At 38.2% G+C, this 9,117-nt stretch overlaps 1 long non-coding RNA gene across 1 annotated transcript; it reads left to right on the top strand.

The window, feature by feature from the left end:
• The first annotated feature begins 6,256 nt into the window (after positions 1–6,256).
• Positions 6,257–7,361, top strand: LOC118814755. The gene is made up of 2 exons (XR_005007758.1): positions 6,257–6,584; positions 7,062–7,361. It is a non-coding gene; the product is annotated as an uncharacterized LOC118814755 (long non-coding RNA).
• The last annotated feature ends 1,756 nt before the right edge of the window (positions 7,362–9,117 follow it).

Consider the following 9,117-nt stretch of genomic DNA (forward strand, 5'->3'; position numbering starts at 1 on the left):
TTGGTTTGATAATGAAACTACTAACCTTGCAAATTAAAAGGTCTGACTGATTCATTGAGTCCAGGCATGGAAAAGAGCCCCGAAACGTGCAAGTTATTAAATATGACTTATAAGCTTTTCTCAGAGGCCCAGGATTTCTAGCCTTGCCCAATTACTCATTACTTCCATTCCATATAGTTTCCAGCATAGCAAACGTTTCAGATACAGTAGAACATTCATTTAAAGGGTCTATATCCTACATTTTTCATGCATGATAAGTTCCACTTATAACGTTCGTGTGGTGTTGTAAACCAAAAACATGGTCATTTTCCAACCTCCCTTTATCTTTTAGAATGACAAAGACGGTTTTGTTAGTGTGCCTTTAAGACCGACATATGTAAATGACCTCCGTTCTGATTGGCTGCCCTGTACCCTGCCTCATTTAGAAAGCAGTCTGGGCTGAAATACTCTTTATAACTTCAACATGAATGGGCGGAGCTAAACGGTTGTAGGCTGAATACATAAATGTACGTAAATGTGTTGAGTCTGTGTAACATCATAAAAACAGTACATGTAAAACAGGATAGTTTTGCAGCTTATGCTGCGTTTTAGCGGTCCTGCAAACTGGGAAATATCAATTTTCCCACATGCAAATTGCACATGAATGGCCAACAAAGTTGAATTCACAACTGGTAAACTCAAGATTTTGATGATACACGAGTTTATGAGATGTGTAAGGCGAACGTTCACCTTTTCCACAAATGAAAAACGTTAAACTGCAGTGAATGCGAAAAAATGACATGCCCAATGTGCTTCTATTAGATCTATGTGCTTACTTTACTGCAACAAAGAAAAAGCAGGATATGTATGTATTCTCCGGACCTCCACGCTTTTTACTGTGTGGTGGGCACATCTATGAGTGCGTTTACATGCACTTAATAATCCAATAACTACAGAAAATCAGATTTTGTCAGTAATCCGATCAACACGTTTACATGCACTTGAGTAATCAGATAATGCACAGGCTGAGAAATCCGAACGAAATCAGAGTAAGAGTTTACATGCACTGAGAAATCTGATTACTGAGCCAAAATCTCCGTTTGTCAGATTTCTTAATTGGATTTCTAGACCTTACTCCGATCTAAGATTTAGGAGGATGATGTTTACCTGACCATCTGAATAATCAGATAACTGCAGAAATCTGATTATGATCGGATTATGTAAACGCACTCTATGAGTCCCCAAATGAGGTGAAGTCGTATTTACTAGTTAAGTAACTGGAACTCACAGCCTTTCCGATGAGCACCCTAAAGCAGCGTTAGTTTTTATATGTGGACTGTATGGACTGGGGAATGACTGGCATATGTTTGTGTTTAAATACCACATCAAACTCTTATATTTTAAAAGTGAGGAAAATTCAGGTTTCCATGCTATTGGCCCTTCCAAAGCCAGTTCTGACACTTCTCATGAGGTGTGGCGAGTAGTCACATTTACTCAGTTCCATTTACTAAATGAAATGTGGATGAATGTATGCTTTCCTGCCAGGGGTCTGCGTAATACCAGGAAAGGTTTTATGACTTGTCGCAACAGTGGGACCCTTTTTGGTGCTATATTAAAACAGGGTCACAGAGAAGAACTGTGTAACCATGCAAAGAAGGATTCATGTATTTGAATGGTTCTTTGAGTGTGCACTAATTATTTGCACTTGTTCTACCAGTCCAGAGTAGGTAAAGATTTGTTCTTTGCAGCTACATGCTGGGGCGGCAACATTAATAAATGTTGTGAACAAACTGAAAAAACTGGTCAGGAAAACAGAGTCTGTATTGAGGTGAAGCTTGAACTCCCCAGAGGCCCTGAGGCATAAACTAGACTCAATTTTGCCAATCAAGAAGCACTTTAATGAAGTCCATCTTTTCCTAGTTCTATTTGACTCATTCAGGTTATTTGTCATTCTCTTTTTTTTGCATTTGATTTCATTCTGTTCTGTTTTTTTTTTTGTTTTTTTTGTCACTTGGACTGCTTTGTTGTTGCTGCACTTCTCACTTTATTGGTTTATTTTGGACCAAAAGCGTTTCAGACAAGGGTCTGAATATACATTTGACTCTGAATGTACTTTTGTATGACATGCTGATGTATGCTTATTTGAATAATTATTTAACTGAAGCAACAATACCTTTACTTGATTGTGGCTTCAGGCCTCTCTACTCACCTCTTCTGCCACACATGATGTTGTACAAGTGCATCAGCATTAACATTAACACCATACCGCCACCCAGTGGAACTATCTTGTCTCTCATGCCTGATACTGCTTTGGTTTGAATAATCAGGAATTACAGGAATATTTCACCGAAAAGTCAGAGTTAGCCAATACACCATGGCCATTAGGGTCAAATATAAATTAATTTTAAACATTCACTTTCCCAGGGAAAAGAAACATATTTACACCTTTTCATAACATAACTTTTTACATACAATATTTAAAAAGTCAGTGTGACTTAAAAATATGGTACCCCAGTGACAGTTTTTTGTCACTCTCATTTTTTATGTAGAAATAAAACATCAAACTCTAATCTGTCATGACTTGCAATAAGCTTCAAAATGTAACTAGAAAGGGAAAGTTTGTGAACAACATTTAAGTCAGCTTGACAAAGCTAATAATGCTTCAAAAGTTTCAGAACACTGTTTTTGATCGATTGTTGCTATGGTATTTCAGTTTGTTTAAAGAAGTTGCTTAGTGGTTGTTAGGTCATTGTTAAAGTGTTGCTAGGATGTTGCTATTGTATCCCAGGTGGTTGCTAAAGTATTGCTAGGTCATTGCTGTAGTATACAAGGTGGATGCCAAAGTGTTTCTAGGCATTTGTTAAGGTATCCCATGTGGTGGCTAAGTTGTTGCTAGGCCATTGCTGTGCTATCCCAGGTGGTTGCTAAGGTGCTGCAAGGCCGTTGCTGTTGTACGTGGTATCCCAGGTGGTTGCTAAGGTGTTGCTAGGTCATTGCTGTAGCATCCCAGGTGATTACTAATGTGTTGCTAAGTTGTTGCTATGTAACTAAGGTGGTTGCTAGACAGTTAGTATGCTATCTTAAGTGGTTGCTAAGGTGTTGCTTACTTATATGTGTACTTACTGTGATACATACACTGCAAAGCTGTAGGAGGATTCTGTGCAAATTTGTGACTCTAGAACAATAATAAGAAGACTAAACAAAAAACAGCAAGTTGGCTTTTTCAAGCCACCTTAATTAGTACTAGGAAAAATATGAAATTGCTCATTGAAATAGTCAAATTCCAACATGTCACAATTCAGCTTTTAGTGGAAATTTTTAACATGCAAGATTTCAGTTCTCATTAGTAAGAATTCAATGCAATTTCCACTTCATTTTAATTGTAGGAACATTTTTTACTAATATGAACAAAATTGAATAATAAAAACTTACTAAATAATAAAACACTCAATTTCATATTTTCTTACTAAAATGAATTTGTTACATGTACAAATGTAGAACTTACATGTAAGAATTGAATGTGCACATTCTTCCTCTTGAGAAGTGAAATCCTGTATGCTAAAAATGTTTTCTGCTACTGAGACTTACACTCTTAATATTTCTCCTTCTAATCTTACATTCCAAAATAGAAATCATACTAGTAAACGTTTTGATATGTTTTTTACTAGTTTAAACATTATTACTTCAATTTAAATCTAATATGGTTTGCCAGGCTAACCTTCGTGAAGTCCAAACTTGTTTGTGGATGTTGTAATCCTGCTTTACACTCGTACCGAACTCCTTACCTACTACATTCCCATGTGTTACATGTGCTACCAGATCTTTTTTTATTTTGGTCATTTGGTCATTTATATTGGTCATTAGTTTATATCATATATTTTTTTCTCTTATGATCTGAGTGTTTCTGTTTAATCTTACATATAAACTTGTACTACTTGTGCCACAATTCCACTATCAGGATAGGTTCTCCTTTTGAGTTTTAGTTCCTCTCAGTGTTTCTTCCTCATCCTTTTGTTAGTTGTTTCTGACACTGTTGCCGTTGGCTTGCTCTGAAGGATGTGGTGCTTTTTGACACTGTCTGTTGTAGGGTCAGTCTGCAAAAGTGGAGAATCTATGATCCCAAACTTCTCAAAGTTGTTTGAAATAGTCAGGCATGTTACCTTTAGGTTGGTAACAGAGCTGATGGTAACAGGGTTTAGGTTTGCAGCTTAAAGATGCAGTGTGTAAGATTTACAGGGGTTACTAGCAGAAATGGAGTAAAGTATACAAAACCATGTTTTCATTAGTGTATAAAAACCTGTAACTATAAATCGATGTGTCGTTGTTAGCTTCCAATGAGCCCATCATATCTACATGAGGAGCAGGCCCTCTTCCAACAGAGGCTGCCATGTTGCGTCACCATGATTTTACAGTAGCCCAGAACGGTCAAACCAAACACTAGGTCTAGAGGGTGCCTTTCGCTTGAATTTGGTGGTACTATAGCACCGGTTGGAAGACTGAAGAAGAATCAGTGGCTGCTAACGGTGCTGCCTAAGAATTTTGTGTCATGAGAAGTTTGAGGACCCAAATTCTGACAAGCAGGAGATCATGCTTAATATTTAGCAGAAGGAAAAACAAAAGAGGGTCAGTCCTTGTCATCAAAGAAGCAAAAACATGAAGAAGCAAAACAAAATCAGGACAGGCGATGGCAGAAAGCAAGGATAAACACTGGTGTGGCCTTTCCCAGATGGAAATATGCTGACAAGGGACAAATGTTTTCAGAATGATGCTGAAATTGCCTTTTGTCTGATGGACAGGTAAGTGTACTAATCTACCTGACGGCCACTGTAAGTTCTGCTACATACTTGGAAAGGAGGGGATGAAGGAGGAGTATTCAGTTGGTTGCAATCTACAACCTCACCACTACATGCCACTAATTTCTACACACTGCACTTTTAAGTCAGCCATTGTTTGTCTTAAAGGCATTAGACAAAATAGTGTCTGCGTTTTCAGAAACATTATATATATATATATATATATATATATATATATATATATATATATAATGCTCGCCCTGCGACCCAAAAGGATAGGCGGCTTGGAAAATTTGTGTGTGTGTGTGTGTGTTAGGTACATACATTTCATAATTAATTCTTTGTCCATGGAACGTTAAACTAACAGGGTTGATATGTTTAGCATCCCTGTCCACAAGGAGGAAAATAATGGAAAATGGCCAAAATATGACACATAGCTTATTTTAAATTCCATCTTCTTCATCAGATCAAATTATGTTATTTATCTGTGAGTGGATATTATAAAAAGATAGGGGTGCAAAGAAATTGTTACTATACTAAATTTTCAAATACTACTGGTGTTTTCATTGCAAAAAGGATATATGTTACATTGAAAGGCAGCAATAAGTTTTGATTAGATCACAAATTATTCTATAAATAATTCTAATGTATGGACCTGGGAAAGAAATCAATAATCTTTAAAATCAGTGAATGTAAAAGATCTCTAATTGCATTTCATTTAGAAAAAGTTATTTTTTTAATATATATAGAGTTTTAAAAGAGACGTCCACTGTATTATATGAGCATATTTAAATTGTTAAGATGATAAACTCATTTAGAGTTCTAGAGAAACTTACAGATTCAGAATTGTTTATAGTGGTGGTGATAGGAACCAGACGTCTGAGGAGTTTAACGCCTCTAAAAGCTCCCTCACAGAAAGTTATTACATGAAATTAAGTAAAGACATTGCTTTACGGTAGTTTTGTGATAAAGTTTTGGTCTAATCAATTTGGTATTTGGTATTTTAATCAATTTATTCATTTATTAATCAGATTCGACAATATTTTACCATCATCAACGTTACATAAAAACCTCAAGAGATGTGTAGGTTCACTGGTGGTTCCGGATAGTAAATGAAATGCGTATATTTGCGTTGTAGACATAAGGACTCTTGGTTCCTATAACCACCACTGTAATGAGATCTGGAAGTTTCTCTGCAAATGAATCATTTCACATCAAACCACTATGAATCAATAATGTTGTATCTCGATCTCTGAGTTATACAGAAATTTTGAAAATCGGTGGAATTCTCCTTTAAATTGCTGGCCATACAAACAAAGACGAACTGAACTGACTTGAGCTGAAAGAGGAGACGGTGACCGTTGAAAGTGGGCGTGTACTGTTGTCACTGTGCCTGTTGTCATGTGTTTTTTTAATCCAATCAGCACCCGAGAACTTCATGGCCACGTGACCTTGATGTTATTGAAAACTACGTGACATAATGCGTTGTTTACTCACAGAAGGAGAGCGTCTGAGAGAAACGGAGCAACGAGACAGAGAGAGAAAAATCCTCTGGAAAAATGGCAGCTGACATCGAAAGACTGGCCTTGTTCGAAGAGACTCACTACGACGAGTATGAATATTACAACCTGAATGAATATTCGTGTCACGCTGGAGGAAAAGGGAGAACTAAGAGGGAAATCGGACTCAACACTAACCGCCATTGCCCTGCAGGACACGAGAGGAAGATAGTGGAGAAATACCACAACAGCGAAATGAAGCGCAAGAGGACCAAAAGCTGTTCGTCTTGAGAGGTTCATGATGTGGATTCTGGTAAGTTTAATCTTTTAGAGAGTCTGTTTGTCATTTTATGGTGCTCTTTTGTCTCGTACTGTTGCAACATGTCAGGGCATGTTCCTCTTTTCCACACGAAGCTGAAGTCAGCTTTGATTGCCAGCGCCTTGTTCGAATTTCCCCGTTCCACCTTAAATGGTGCAGCAGTTACCTTCTGGCGCCAGGGGCGACTGAATGTACCTGCTGCACCATTTAAGGTGGAACGGGGAAATTCGAATAGGAAGCTGACTTCATCCTCGTCTTTTCCACCCTGTTGTTGTGTAACAGCAGCCATTTTAACAGCACCAGCAACATGTCTGACTTTTCCCCCAAATTTTATTGTTTATACAGTGAATTTCTGCACATTTAGAGCTACATTTATTAAAATATAACACTTTTCGACAGGTTGCTAAGAAAGTCATAAAACGAGGTGTAGTTTTACATGTTCTCTTCTGTTTTTCCTGTTGTTGTTTACAGCTAACATGATCAGACTGGAGTTGAAATGAGAAACGGATCGTGGTCCAAATGTTTGTTCGCCTTCGCTGACCTACCAAAGGGGATACGCGGTGCCAAGTGACCCTCTTTCAGATCCCCTTTTTTTCCAAATGTGGTCGCTGGAACTCGATTCCCCCCAGTGTCCGGTTGCAGCTGCGCACATGAATATCACATTATGTTCGGGTGTTGGCCCCATATGTGTGTGTAACTGTTACTGTAAGTGGTGTTTGTGTTTTTAAACGTTCTGAGTCACTTTAAAGAATAAAGCTTTGAGGAAGTAAATGGTTGTACTGTTGGTTTTGTATTTTCCTGCTCCAACACCCCATATTCAGCTCTAAAGGGAGTTGATACTTAGCCAATGATGTGACAGTGAAAACCCTACATGATTCAAGCTGTGGAGCTTCTATTAAACTCTGCTGAGGAATCAAACATGCACTATTAACTATCTTAGCTTTTCAAAAAGTCCCCACAACTGCATCTAATATATTTAGAGGTACATTCAGTGCGCCATAGAAACCTGAGTGGTCATATGCAAAGCATACTGATAAGGGCTGGACAATATGACACTATCATGATAAATTATGTCCCATGGATATCATATGTGTAGAGCACTGACAAACTGCCTGTTTCATTGTAAAGAGAGTAAAATTAGTCCAGTTTGACTGGATTTAATGCAACACAGTATGCCAAATACTGAATTAAAAGCATTGCATTTACAGTTTTTGCTACTTTTCTTCTCAGTTTTAACTGAACAGATTTCTGAAAAAAGAAATATTGTGACATATTGTGTATTATGAAAATTTCTTAAAGTATTGCGACACTGTATTTTGCCATGTTGCTCACCTATAATCCCAATATAGAAGTACTTCAACATGATGTGCAATGATATGCCACAACCTGGAACATAAATCGTGTCAAAGCAGAGCAAGTGTCCAGGCACAAGTTGTATACAGATACTACAGGAAAGTGTGCATGGCTAACCAAGGGTGATGTTGCCCACCACCACCACCACAGTCCTTGTCACAGTCTTGTTGTCCCTACCTTGTTTGTGTTTTCCTATTCCAACACCCCAGATTCAGTTCAAAATGGAGTTGATCATTAGCCAATGATATGACAGTGCAAGGAGATTTACAAGTAGGTTTTTCCTCTCATCTAAAACACATCAACCTTTGGTTTTCATGATAAGCTGCTAAATGAGGCATCTTGAAGGGAAAACAAACCAGCAGCCCTCTAGAGCAGATATCACAAGTCTTATCTGCAAAGAGCAGATGTGGAGGAGATTTTCATTCCACCCAAGCAGAAGCTCATCTCATATAGCTATAGCTGAAGCCAGCTTTCAAACAACTGGAATTAGGTGAGCTTCTGCAGCCTGCAGCCACACTGGCCCTTTGAAGATAAGATTAGTGACCCCTGATGGTTTTGATTCTGATGGTTTAACACAGTAGTCGCCAACCCAATTCCGGAAAGTCTACCTTCCTGTTGATTTTAGCTCCAACCCTAATCAACCCCCACCTGATTATAGTAATTATTGTCTTGATTAGCTGAATCAGGTGTGTTAGATCACAGCTACTCAGAGTTGTTTCGTGAACTGAGGTTGACCTGTGGATGGAAACATGCACATGTTGACAGAACAAGCTCACCTAAGCTGTGGAACCACTACTGTCAGCAGAGTAACATGAGAACCAGACACTCTTTTTCTTAAAAAAAAGAAAAAAAAAAGCTTGACTACAAAGTTTAAAGCACCCTAATTTGTACTAAGAGCAAACCTCTTCAATTCAACCTCTCCATTGCTCCACTGAACAACTGCAGTTCACCAGTCTTGTCTGCAAAGAGCAGGTGTGGCTTCAGGTTTTCATTCCAGCCAGATCACCTGATTTCATTTGTTTTATTTAGTTACTCTCCATCGTCAAACAATTGGTCGTCATATGAGGTGTGCTCCTGCTTGGCTGGAATGAAAACCTGCAGGTGCACTAGCCCTGTGCGGATAAGATTGGTGACCCCTGCTCTAGATGTTGACCCTGCTGGTTTATAACAGAGG

The sequence above is a fragment of the Colossoma macropomum genome, unplaced genomic scaffold, assembly GCF_904425465.1.
Source record: "Colossoma macropomum unplaced genomic scaffold, Colossoma_macropomum, whole genome shotgun sequence".
NCBI classification, from domain to species: domain Eukaryota; kingdom Metazoa; phylum Chordata; class Actinopteri; order Characiformes; family Serrasalmidae; genus Colossoma; species Colossoma macropomum.